General features: G+C 42.0%; 1 long non-coding RNA gene and 1 pseudogene across 3 annotated transcripts in view; both read left to right on the top strand.

Annotated features, from left to right (window-relative positions):
- Positions 1-1,708: 1,708 nt before the first annotated feature.
- On the top strand, positions 1,709-3,378 carry LOC144711300 (UDP-glycosyltransferase 708A6 pseudogene; annotated as a pseudogene).
- Positions 3,379-9,031: 5,653 nt separating this feature from the next.
- Positions 9,032-14,180, top strand: part of LOC144711515 (uncharacterized) — a 42,226-nt gene continuing 37,077 nt past the window's right edge. The window contains exon 1 of one of the 3 annotated variants that reach the window (XR_013583574.1): positions 9,032-9,381. This is a non-coding gene — a long non-coding RNA (uncharacterized LOC144711515). The remainder of the gene's footprint in view (positions 9,382-14,180) is intronic. The other 2 variants (XR_013583573.1, XR_013583575.1) reach the window with 2 other exon arrangements.

Here is a 14,180-nt window from a genome sequence, read left to right on the forward strand (position 1 = left end):
TCAATTTGAGTACTAACACCTACTTTTGGAATTGATCAAATGTAGAAATTTGCATAACTAATATATAAGATCACAATTTCAATTTAATCGCTTCATGAAAATTTAAAATGTAATATCAGATATTTACTTTAGTACAATCAAAACGATGCATCAAATTGAATATGTGATTAATGATGAGTAAAACAGAAAGAAATCTCAAAGGTTAATCTTGTTCACCAAGTAAATTTCAAATAAGATCAATAATGAGATAAGAAGTTGGATAAAGAATGAATAAAGTTGAGAGTGACAATTGAGTTTGGAAATGAATAAGATTGGAACAAGAAAATAGATTCAGAACTATTAAAATTCAGGAATAAAAATTTCGTTTGAAGTGGAAAATGAAATTATATTAAAAATATGATTAAATAATTACTAAAAATTTGAAAATTAGTTACAAGTTTAAATTAGATAAAAAATTCACATTATGAATATTTGAAATCAACAGGCGAATAGCCATAAGAATTTGGATTAAAATAGATTAAAAATAAATCCGCCACTTTAGAAAGGGTGTCATGAATCATAATGCATGAGAATTCAAATCAAGTTTTTTCCTTAAAATTGCAACTCTTTGTTGGAAGTAAGGTTCGCAATTAAATTAGAAACTAGATCTGAAGTTAAAATAAAAATTTTGATTACAAATAAATTTAGAAATAACAAATTATATATCATATTTGAGATTTAAAATAAATTTTAAAGGAAATAATCTTCAATTTGATAATAAAATTTGAAAATCAGGAAAATAAGTTACAAATCAAAAAAGGATTGAAGTAGAAACTAAATAAGTTAGTTTATAATTAAATTAGGATTAAAAATGAAACTAAAAACAAACATGAACTCAGAAAAATTATTTTGAAATCATAGATCCAATTCCGATTAAAACAGATAATAAAATATCAACTTGAATTTCTAAAAGGAAATCGTAAATTGGAAACAGAGTTTAGAAATCTAAATTGAATTCTGAATCGAGACAAAAATAGAAGTCAATCGAGACAAAAATAAGTTAGAAATAAGGACCGAAATTTGAAACGCATGAAAATGGAAGACGGATTCGGAGTGGAAGTCAAATTTTGAACGCTAAATCGAATTCAACAATTTTAACTCCAGGAGCCTGATTATTTACACTAACGATTTCATCAAGTTGAAGCTCTTGAGAGAGGCTTCTTCTTCGATCGAAGCTTGGAGAGATTTGGACGAACGTTGGGGGGACACGTGTTCGTGTGGTGCCCGCCGACTGGGTTGGAAGAATACATGGCTCAGATTTAACCTCAAATATAGAAATACTGAAGGACCAGTTTCGAGGCCGGGACCAGGTGTTAACAGAGATGCATCGTAGATCAAGAATAGAGAATTGAAGAGGGGAGAGAGAGAGAGATTGCGCCGAAATATATTAAATAGCGATAGACGGGTGGAAGTAGATGTCGACGCAGTTATACCTTTGTCCGTGGCCGGGCAGGCGACTCGATCGCCAAATTAAATGGCTTCGACGATGGGGGATGCCCGTTAAATTTCACCCATTTCGAGTCGATCATTTTAATAGTGAAGTCAATAGATGGTAATTACGAAGAATTTGAGGGCAGACACTAGAGTTAGTGCAATGGTGCTGTGCGTTGCGAGGCCCAAGGTTCAGAGAGCCAAGATAAATAGTCAGGGAAAGCAGGGAGTAGATACTAAGGCGACAACTTCTTCCTCGTAACAGACAACGGAGCGGGCTGATCGATCAGCTTCGAGCATGGCGCCGGCAATGTCGGAGGCGGAGGTTCCTCACATCGCCTTCCTACCGTGCTCCGGCTTGGGACACCTCATGCCTTTCCTCCGCCTCGCTGAATATCTAGCTTCTCGCGGCTGCGCCATCACCTTCGTCTGCCCCACGCCGTTCGTCTCCGCTGCCGAGGCCCACATCGTCTCCACCTTCGTCTCCTCCTCCCCCTCGTCCCACCTCCTCGAGTTTCCTCTTCCTCTCTCCCAAGACCCCGACCCCGACAGAGACCCCTTCTTTCTTCAGTACGAGAGAATCAGCGGCGCAGCCCACCTCCTCGGGCCCATCCTATCGGCTGTCTCTCCTCCCCTTTCCGCAATCGTTATGGACGTCTTCTTCATCTCCCTCTTCCTCCCCATCGCTCGCTCCATCTCTCTGCCCATCTACGTCAACTCCATGTCTAATGCAGCCATGCTTACACTTGTCGTCACCTACCCTGGCTTCGTCGCCTCGGGGGGGACAACCCCCCTCAAAATCCCCGGCCTGACGGAGAATCTCAAAATCCTATCGGCTGGCTTCGTCCCCATCGCAGCCGCTGCGAGACCCGAAACACCCATGGGCTGGTCAGTTCTCCGACAACGCCAAGGCCATGCCGGATGTCGACGGGATCGTAATAAACACCTGGGACGCCTTCGAGCCGGAGACTGTCGCGGCGCTGAACGCCGGCAAGGTCGTGCCCGGCCTCCCGCCGATGTTCACCGTCGGTCCCTTCCTACCCATACCAAGCTCGGCGGAAACTCCCTACACTGCCTGGCTCGACGCGCAGCCGAAATCCTCCGTGGTCTACGTGTGCTTCGGGAACCGCACGGCGCTGCCGCCGAAGCAGATAAAGGAGCTCGCTGCGGGACTGGAGAGCAGCGGGTGCCGATTCTTCTGGATCCTGAAGACGAAGAAGGTGGATAAGGACGAGGTGCAAGGCGACAAGAGAGCCATGGACGAGCTTCTGGGAGAGGGGTTCCTGGACAGGGTGGAGGAGAGGGGGATGGTGGTGATGGGGTGGGTGGACCGGCAGGCGATTCTGGAACACCCCGCCATTGGAGGAATCCTGAACCACTCCGGCTGGAACTCGCTGACGGAGACGGCGCTAGTAGGCGTGAGGATGCTGCTCTGGCCGCGCGGAGGAGACCAGAGGCTCAGCGCCATGGTGGCGGAGAAGAGCGGCCTGGGAGAGTGGCCCAGGGAGTGGAGTTGGGACGGGGACGAAGAGATAGTCCCCGGAGAGGAGATTGCCCAGAAACTCAGGGCGCTCATGGAAGAGGACCCCACCGCAGCTGCCGCCATCGCCAAGGTGAAAGAAGAGGCCCTTCGCGCGGTCGCCGACGGTGGGAGCTCTGATCGCAATTTCGACAAACTCGTCGCCAGCTTTAAACGCGGGAACCGCCGAGAGACTGAAGCCTAACAACGGGTTTGCGGTTTTCAGGTTAGGCTCTCAGACGGCTGGCAGGCGTTTCCTCTAAAGTTTCACTCTGGTTTAGCATTTAGTTTTTTAAGTTGTAGGGTCTTCCATTGTTTTTTCGTCTTTAGGTTCTGAGTCTCACGAACTTCTGTAATAAAAATGCCACTGCCTTAAATATCCTTCTCAACCACAACCAAGTCATTTAAAGATAATTTATAATTTGTAAATAGAAATTTTTTAACTAATTATCCAGGGTGAAATGGCCCAAATCCTAAGTTTAAATGGACCATTGTGTAATCTAGTTATAATATAATTGTTTTGTCCTATTCACCTGGGGTGAGATTATTTGATTTGTCTTATGTGGGGTTTAAAGCTCAATGTGGGTTTAGTCCCAAATGGAGTATTTTATTGTCTGTGGGTCCCCCCCCCAATAAAAGGAGGGCACCTCCTGACTATGAAATACTGTCCAAGTTAGTTTTACAGAAAATGGGCTACTAGCCTTTAGAGCCTATAAGATATTCTATATCTTCCTCTTTTATTATTTTAAGAATATTTTGCCTATTGGACCCTTATTCGGTACCAATCCTCTCCCTCCTTTTCGGGCTCCTCCTTAGTTCAGAGTCTCTTTTAGAGAGATATTTGCAAAATCCCTTAGATAATTCGTTAGATACTTAGTTAAAATCCCTTAGGGTTTAGCAAAATAACCCTACTAAGGGTTTATTTTGTTGTGTTTAGGCGACTTGACTCTTGCCGCCTTCCACCCAACAATAATACTAGATAACTTTATTCTCTAAATATCCCTATTACTCTCTTTCAACTTATCTCTCTTCTTCTACTTTCTTTGTTTTTTTATAAAAGCTGATGGGGACATCATTATAGGATTAATACACCCCCCCCCCTTATAGATAGACAAATGGAGAATACATGAAGAATTAGGGCAGCAAAGCGGGATAAGAATAGAAACTCATTAACATGAAGAGAAGTAGAAGGAATAACTCTCACTTTGCATCGATATAGGAATCCTCCAACATTAGCCTTTAAGCTGTTACACTGGCCACTAAGAGAGATTTTTAGGAGACACTAAGCTAGCACCTCTACTAGACCCACTCTATTTCTCTTAGTGGAGGATGTTGGTGTTATCGAGCATTCTGAATTTTCAACGTAAGGCAGACTTACAACGCAATTCAGAGAGTGGGAGTACGTTGGAAGTTGAAATGATATCACAATAGATATCAATTTGTGTTAGAGCCATTTGAAAGGATGAGAATAGTAGTGATCATATCATACATGAAAATATATCATCCTCTTTGAAGAAATGTCCTCCCTCGTCGAATTCTCCTTGGCTTTGGTTGGGATGTTCAAGTTGTTCAAATGTTCGACATCTAGTAGTACCCACCTGGAAGACGCGTTTGGGCGATTCTTCTATTTGAATAGTAGGTGATGCCCATCTGACCATCCTCAATCTTCTTGGCATTGCTCTCACAAAGGCATTCTATCAAGTGAAGAAAGCAAGAGACAATGAAGGAGAAACATGAGGGTGGCTCGGTCAAATATTGCATCAGTCCCTACGGCCAAGTCCGTTGGACATATTTATAAAAAGTGGGATTTATAAATAAACCCCGTTATTTATTCATTTGTCCTTTTCCCTCAAATGCTTTATATATTTGTGACTCTCTAGGCCCATAAGTTAAATGGCTCTAATGAGTACTTCTTCTTAATTATCTAACGAATGAAGTCTATGTCCTATAAGATATAATTATCCTTTTACCCAATTGATTGGTTAACTCTCCAACATTGGAGGTGTCAAGAGACATTGTGTCCTAGAAGGCAAGGAGCTCATCCGACTGTTCTAATGGTATATCATCTTTTACTATATTACTATAGTCCAATCATTAGATCACTCATAGGTTTACCTTAGGGTATAATCTTTACGTCCGCCCCCTAATTATGTTAATATGGTCTAAACTGATTCTAACAAGACCATCAAAGAACTCCTTTTATGATATCTTAATTTCATACTAGACATGAAATTCATTGATTCGTTTATAGAAATGATCTCATCAATTCTAATATGGATGAACCGTTAGATGTTAAAGTCAAAGAACAAATTATACTATAGCGACATTGGCGTATCTTATTACCAATTATGTAACATCACTTATGCGGAACTACGCGGCGGGATTGACGACCGATCCAGATCAATTAAGATGAGACTATGTGTGGGTATGAAATGTGTAAAATGCAACAACAAAAACAATGAGAAGCTCTAAACAGTACTATGATGTCAAATACCACACAACTAGAGAAAGTCTGACTCACGAATGCTATTAGGCATCCCAATGACTAGAGTTTGGGTAAAATGAATATGGTGATGGCGTAGTTATGATGGCTCATGCGTGCACCTTTGATCTATTCAATTAGGACCGAATGAACAAAAATCTTAACTACCCACTCAATTATCAAATACTCTATCTAGCCCCGGCTGTGGACATGAACTCGGGAGGTACTCAAAAGCAGGGACTTGAAAGTGGCAGCTGCAAGAGAACATGTGAGGTCCAACCTGGTCGGCCATGACCATTTGTGGCGGACAATCTGAAGGGCTTGTTGACCTGCAAAAGCGAGAATGGACTTGTGGTTGAACCCGAACCACTAGATAGTACCACAAGTTGGACTATCTAACACATTGTGAGGGGGAGCAAGCTCAACCTGATCCAAGGACAGTGATCGAGCAATCCGGGCTCGATCAACTTCCCAATTGATGAGTGAGGAGAACCGACCACTAAGGACCGCACCCCCAGAAAATGCATTGGCTAGCGGTAATCCGTCCAGCACCGACGTAGTTCACTCCATGGAATTCGATCGTCGGCTGCTAGTGGCATGGAGGGTCAGGGTGCGTCGGTGGCAACCGGGCGCGTTCATGTGCATGTGGCTAGCTGAGTAGCAGGCTACGCGTGCATGCGGTAGAATGGTCGGAGTACGATGGTAGTGGCAATTTTTTTACCACGTCCGTCATTCTCCAACTGTAGCTGGGTGTTTCAGGTCAGGGAAGGCCGATGGCGATTGCGATTTCTGGTGGTGGTGGTGGTGGTGGTGGTTGCATTAACCAGCACATCGCACGTTAGCGCGCTGAGTCTTGGTTCTGACTCGGAGGCCACGCGACGTGGTGAGACGGTGGTCCGATTCTGGATTCAGCTGGAAATTTCGGAGGAGAGGCGAGGGTTCTCAAACACTTCTCCAACCATTTCATGAAAATTGGCGGCGGCGATTGGCTAAGGTGAAGATCAAGAAGAGAGGCCGAGAGGCAAACAAGCAAACAGTAATTCGTGAATTCGTGCTCTCCAACGCTTACCCAACCATTTCATGGAAAAGAACGCAAAAGCGATTAGAGATTATTTGATCCTTGAGTGATCAGTGGTGATGCCAACATATCATGGTTACTCCACTCCAGAATAAGAATGCTGCTCAAGCTCCAAAAAAAGAAAAAAAAAAAAAATCAAAAGGAACTCTCAAACCTCCTAACTCCCTAGTATCATAAGAATCATCAAAAATCAAGCTTCTTCTAAAAGAAAACTTACTCAAGAATTAAATTCTCCCAATCAAATTATTTTAAAATTCAAGAAAATTCAACAAAGCAAGATTGCTTCAAAATCTTCATCATTTTCATCATTTCATCAACATCATGCAACTTCATATCATGGAACACCCTTATATAGTGGAGATATAGTGGAGGTGGTCAACCATGCCACCATTATTACAACCAAAATTCAAGGTGTAAGGTAAGTCAGATTAAGTCACGAATTGGACTGACTTACTTAAGTCTGGGAACTTTGGAAATCTTTTGACCTGATTTCGGGCGACCGAATGAATTGGTCCCCTCTTCCTTGGTCCCATAATATAGGATAGGTATACATATATAGGCAATGACATATTTTAGTATTATATAGAGATAAGATTTTAGTATAGTGTTGAGGGGTTATTAGAACAATCAATGTGAGGTTACTAGGGAGAATCCTAGGTAAAAACAAACTATATCTCATTATCTCTCCTCTCCTCTCTCTATATCCGTCTCTATTGATGCGAAAAAATCTTTCTCTTTTCTTTATCTCTTATCTCCCATATCCCATCTAGGTATGCCACATAATATGCACAATATAATCAAATAATGTAAACAAAATAATATATCAAGAATATTAAGGAAATTAAACTCATCATTATTGTTATTGTCATTAATGAAGAGAATGTTGGGGAGGGAATGTTGAATAGAGGGGATTTGATATTAGGTTAAATTAGAATATATTGAGATTAATTAATTATTTTATATATGAATTCAATTATCTTATTATGTTATTATCATTTATTAACTTATCAACTATTAAAGTCGTTAACTAGTGGATTTGGATTGGCCTCACAGATCAATGGCAAAAGGTTTTTTAGAGGTGGAGTTAATTGGATTATTTTTATAAGGTATAATTTCCAAATAAGGCCTATAAGCCGTCAAAGTGCATGCTCACTATAAAAACTAGAAATTATAGTAATGTCCTCTCCTCTCCTCTGTTCTCCTCCTCTCCTCCTTGCCATGTGTGACCTGAAGAAACATCAGGAAGAGGTGAAGAGAGAAGGAAAAGAGAGTCCTCAAAAAAAGATACAGGTCAGATAGAAGGCAAAGGGATAATGAAAAAGGTTGAAAAATTAATCGGCTATAAAATCCATCTCTTTCATCAAGGTCAAGGGTCGTCTCTTTAAACTTCAGAAATCGATTTCTTCAATGACTAAGGTATGTAAAATTGTGTGGTTTTCAAAGCAGATGAAGTTTAGAGTTATGATTGACTCATGCTCTGGAATCCATGCTCTTATGTTTTGGATGAGGTTGAGGTTCTGAACCTCAACTTCTCTCAAGCTAATGATGCGATCTAATGTATAAGATCTAATGGCTAGTGTTGCACCATAGGGAAGCGTCTAGGATAAATAGGATATGCAGTATGCAGTATAATGACAGTGTGTTTTTAAAATTTAAAAAAACACAAGATTGTTGCTTGTTAGCTGGACTTGTAAACTAACTACCAGGATCTAATCCCAATGATCATGTAAAATAGAGTATATAAAGTACCATTTTTCATCATATTTGTGGGTTTTAAATGTCAAAACCATCCATTTTTATTGCATGTTACCATGTTTTCATGTTAAAATGAAGTTTTTCTTGATTTTCAAGTAAAACAATGATTTTGATAAATAATTAGGTCAATTAACAAATTTTAAGGGTTTTAAAGGATGAATTCTATAAGAAAAATTAATGTTCATCAAATTGACCTAATTTGATAATAACAGAAATCAAAGAGAAATTAATTTTTCATATAATAAATTTTTAATAAATGATTTATCAGTAATAAATTTTTTGTGCAATTTATTTTGTATTTTCAAATAACTAAAATAGCTTTATTTTTATAAAAATAGTCTTTTTTAGTGAAACTGGCCCGTATTGCGCCAGTTTAGCTTTAAAGGGCCGCGAAGTGTGCGCAGGAATACACGCAGATCCACGCGAACCAATCAAAGGCGAGAATGGAGTTTTCCACGCGTGACACGCGCGTGCAAAGCAGATCATGCAATGCGCGTTACACCAAAGCCATGTGGGCCAATCAATTTTGACTTGATTAGTCATGTGCAGCAAAATGATTTGAGATGCATGCGCCCCATACATGGACCAATCAGAATTGACTTAACTTGCTGTGTGTGAAGCATCGAGTTAGCCACATGTGTTGCATCTCTCGACCAATCAGAAAACAGATCTAAAATTTTGTTTGAGATGCAACGCACACACCGAACACACACGTGGAAGATGCACATCCAATCATGTCACGAGAGATTTTATTTTGCCCAATCAAAACATTGCGCACGACCTTCATACAAAGCAAAACAAATTAAGAACGTAACCGACTGCACGATCATGTTATTTGCGATTCCGGCATATAAAGGGGCGTAATAAAAAATTAGAGCTCTGCTCTGGATTTGGTTGGAAAGGAAGCGCCGCATGGGATTCCTCTTTGATCAAAGTTAAAACCGGACGTGATTAGGAGCTGAAATTGACGCCATCTTCACCGGAATTCTTGCTTCAAAGCTCCATAGCGGTCGCCGGATCTGGGGGCGGAAAACCTGGATTTTGTTGCAAATCTTCCTGTGAAGAGCCATCACAGAGGTTCTTAATATTAAACTAATATTTCCTAGCATTCCTATCTTGCTTTTCCATCAAATAAACCATTACGTTTGCTTCAATTTTTTGATTTCTTCATTGTTCATGATTTTTCCCAATTTCATGATAATTTCTAATTTCTTGATTGTTAATTCCGAATTTTCTGTGTTAATTCATCTCTTAGGTTTTCTTAATCACTCTAATACATCTCTAAAATAAAATTACTACAAATCCATATTGATTTAGGCTTTAGTTTGGGGAAATTAGCAAATCTTGAATAAGAATTTCTAATTTCCTACTATGTTTACCAAATTTCGAATTTCTCTAAAATTGGATCAAATTCTTGATTCCATCTCCAACAGTGGTTGGCCGAGATGACACAGGTGGATAGAGAACCGATTTTTATGTTGAATTAACAATAGTACATGCGTCGTCTATGCCGATTTTCTCATATATTTGAACATTAGCGATCGCCGGTGGGGGGCGGAAAATATCCGGATGATAGATGATTTTTTGTGCGTAGAGCCGCCTGGATATCAGTTGATTGTCATTTTAGGGAAAATTCACGCATTGAATTAGCGATAACTCACTCTTCATCTACGTCGATTTTACCGTCTCTTTGAAAATTGGCGATCGCCGATCAGAGGCGGAAAATATCCGATCGAAGAGGTGACTTGTCGTGCGTGGAACCGTGTGAATATTGTTGATCGTCATTTTAGGTTATTTTTCTATTTTTCTTGATCAAATTAAAAAACTTGAATCTTCATTTCAAACTCTATAAATCTTTTCGATTCTCATTGATCTTGAATTTGCAACTACCTTAATTCTGAACATCGATCTAAAATCATCATTTAAATTGAAAACTATGACATCAAATTCTTGAATTCTTTGCCCTAAATAGATCCAATGTGAAATTCTCGACCGCCTCCCTTGGGTACGACCCCTTAACCACTAAGGGATATTAGAAATTTATTGCATAAGTTCATAAAACCCCTAAATGACAACACAAATCACGCTATTTTCCTACTTATCAGCCCACACTCATACGATGAAAGCAAATTGAGTTCGAAACTAGAAACAACCCTACCTCTCAAACATATAAAATCTAGACCTATCAAAACTAGTCCCTAACGGTGGAGCACATGTGGAAGGCATTGGAAAATGTAATAATACTCGGAAGGGACCAAAATGTGTCATTGGCAGCAATCAACTGTTTCTATTAAGGATTCAAAAAATAAGGCCTGAGAGTCGCAACAGTATGTGTGGCGGCACGATTACATTGCTGGCTGCAGTGGAAGGCACAAACGGTTTGGACACTTGGTGGGCACGAGATCAAACACTTGGTGGGTGCTAGACCTAGTTGACAGCGGTAGACGTCAAGGCGCTCGTTGGGCACAGGGCACAGGGCACAGATTCTGACATTGTGGCGCCGACGACGATTCTGGGTGCTAGGGCACTGGCAAATTTGGCGTCGATGGTGTAGGAGTTGGTGGCCTAAAGAGCCAATCCTAGTAACAAACTTTGTTCGTGTTAGTTTCATCAAAGTTATAATTTCATCATATCAACATCAGCGAATGGGTGATTGATGAAGTCCCAGGACTTTGTCAAATGTCAAGTGGATTGTGATGAGTTCATAATATAGGGATCACGTGGTGTGATAGGACGAGTCCTAAATATTCCCACTCATAGAAAATATGATAAGGGACATCAGATATTCGGGATAGAGTGGCGACCTTTCTCATGATCATTGGGGTGATGATGGTGGTTGTTCCCAATGCCCATCTGTATACTAATGAGGAAAGGTTGGGTGCTTCTTTAGAGAAAGGTGTTCACTAAATTGATCTACATGAATCTCTTGAATGGTTGAACATCTATGTCAATTAGGAAGATTCAAGCCACCATATAATTGGTGGTCCTTTGACCTGAGGCAACAAGGATATCTTGTGGTAATATTGGTGCACTTTGATCATGTTGACGAAGGTCTCAATTGAGATCCAGTATAGGCATGGTTGGGTGCATCATGAAGACATGGAGGTAATTGTAAGGTCAATATGGAATTATCTACCCTCGATGCATTAGAGCTTATGATATCAAGAATAGAGATGTAGAAGTCTTTGGCCAAAGCAAGTGATGAGATTTTAGTGATGCGAGTGACTAGAAATCTCTCAAGAATCTATAAATTAAAACGATTAACATAATTAGGGTTTCACTTCAACACCATACCCTAGATTTGAACTCAATAGATCATTAGTGGATGAAGGGATATATCAATATGGTAGTGGTGACCAGAAGGTTCCATGAAGAAGATAGTCTTGATGGACCTCGTTTATCCCGTGAATCAATGCAAGTGTAGCTTGTCCTAAAAGCATGATGGAGACTTGACTTACCAATAAGGTTAAATTGTTCAATATCAATTGAATTACAAGTTTCAGAGTGAATTCAATTGATTGGTTAAGTAGATTAGATGTTCAAGTATTAAAGTCATTAACTAGTGGGATAAATGGGCCTAGGGGTTCACATGCATATGATTCCTTAGAGATGGGTTCTAAATGACATTTGGGGGTATATTACCCATATCCTAAATGCCCAAGACGTCCAAATAAAGATTTGGGTGCAAGAGCATAAGCAATCCTAACCTTTATCCTTCCAAGATGTGTGAACTTCTCTCTCCTCTCTCTCCTCTTTTCCCCTTCATGTGGGAAGTTCGTGAAGGAATTCTTGGAGTGGAGTAGAGATCTTATACAATGTAGAGGAATCACATCAAGGAGTGAACAACATTGATACAACTAGAGGCTAAATTACAGGGAGGCTCTATAGTCCGTTCTTCTTCTCCAAGGCCAAGGATCACATCTCTCTTTCCACTTCAATGGCCCTGGTATGTAAACGAGGGTTTTCTTGATTAGAATTTTTTAATCAAGGGTTTCAACCATCCTAGTGAAAATCCAAGATTGGTTGCAAAAGTTTCAAACCCTAATTCTTCCTAGAACCTTAACTAGAGTGTTTCCGCTTCAAGCTCAATATAAGGGTTCTTAGACATTTCAAAACCCAACAGATGGCTGGCGTGATTTGGGCAGAACTAGGGCGTTGCGGCACTGAAGGATGGATCTTGTGCAGGAGGCACTAGATCTGGGAAGCGAGGCGCTGGCAATGTTGGAGCTAGCACAGAGGCGTGCTGAGGCGTAAGGTGTCGGTGTCAACGTGAACTGGCACCGGTAGTGGGCATTGGGGTTGGCGGCGTTGCATCTGGCACCGGACTTGGGGACATGGCATCGAGTGCACTAGACTTGGCACTGACATCCTTGGACTTAGCACCGACATTGGACGGCTAGCTGCACTCAGTGGCTGGTTTCCATGCTAGATGTGGCACTACTCGCGACAGGTGGCTGGCTGTAGGCGGCGGCTAGATCTACGCGGAGCTATGCGGACATTTGTGGGGAGAAGCTAGAGGTATCCTTGGTGGAGGCAGATATGGTGACACTAGTATCTACCTACCTACCCTAAACTAGGGAGGTGGAGATTATCTAGAGGCGCCGGCATCCATTCTTCCAGTGGCGTATGCTTCGATGGTGAAGCTTGAGGCGATAGAGTTGGCTATCTCCATCTACGTGGCCCCCTAGACTAGAAAAGGCAAAACTCCTTTATTATGGAGAGAGTTGGGAACTCTAGAACAAAGAGAATTCCTTCTTCTTCAAACTTCTTCAAAGGATTCTAAGCAAACACGGTTGTGCCTACTTATCTTATATAGGTGGGGGAAGTGGTACCCTAATGGGCCTAAATTAGGATGTGCCCAAGACAATCATAACACCCCAATAGGCTGATTTAAAAGGGGATTCCTAAACTACACCTGGGCTCTCCCAAAGCACGCGCACATAAAATTTCACATAATCTCACTGATGGGGACCATATGCAGACGGCGACTCAGCGACAGCCCGCTCTCCAAGCAAGGGCGGACGCTCAGGACTCGAGCTTCCATACATGGCCTAGTCAACAGGGCGACTGAAAAGGTTGACAACTATCTTTATTTTATTTTGTCGCCACGTGTGTTTGGGCTTTTTATTTAAACATGTTGGGACACATCGGGGCAGCCATGTGTTGGGCTGGTTTCCCCTTTTCTCTCTCTTTCCCTCTCTTATGGGCTAGTTGCTCTTTTGGTTTCCCTTCTCCCCTATTTAAGGGAAGGGTTGGGCACCACTTTAACTTAGTGAAGAATTTGAAGAAACTATCTTGCTTGCGCAAGAAGAAAGGAGAGAGAGAATCTCTTCTTCCCCCTTTCGCCCATGGCTCTTCTCCCTTGAGATCACCGGTCTTCTAGCTGAGCGTGCTCCCCCATCTCCCTCCTCGTCTTTGCCTTCCCATATGCCTAACCGCAGGAGTATTCGTCACCTCGACCACCGCCTCCCTCTACTTGCAAGCATTTCCCTTCACGAAGAACCGCCGAAAGTTGCCGCATCGCTGTCGTCCCACCGTCACCGCCATCGTCGTCTAAAGGCCACCTGTGATCTTCCAGTCAAGTCCTTCTCTTAGGAGATCCGCAGAGTCCACGGTTCTAGGGTTGGGAAACCATCCCCAGATCCAAAAGGATCTCGAGGCCACCACCCAAGCCGTCGCTGGCCATCATACCAGCAGCAGCCGCCGGGGCGGCAAGAGAGAGAGACCGATCGCCCTCTCCCTCGACCGATCGTTACCCGACGCTCCTCGCCGCCCTGCACACCACCGCCCAGCAGCCGCCGCGGCCAGGGAAGACCAACAGGTGACCTGCCAAGAAACAGGCAAGTCTGCCCGTTTGGTTTCAAGATCGACCACCC

This window comes from Wolffia australiana, chromosome 13 (genome assembly GCF_029677425.1).
Source record: "Wolffia australiana isolate 7733 chromosome 13, ASM2967742v1".
NCBI classification, from domain to species: domain Eukaryota; kingdom Viridiplantae; phylum Streptophyta; class Magnoliopsida; order Alismatales; family Araceae; genus Wolffia; species Wolffia australiana.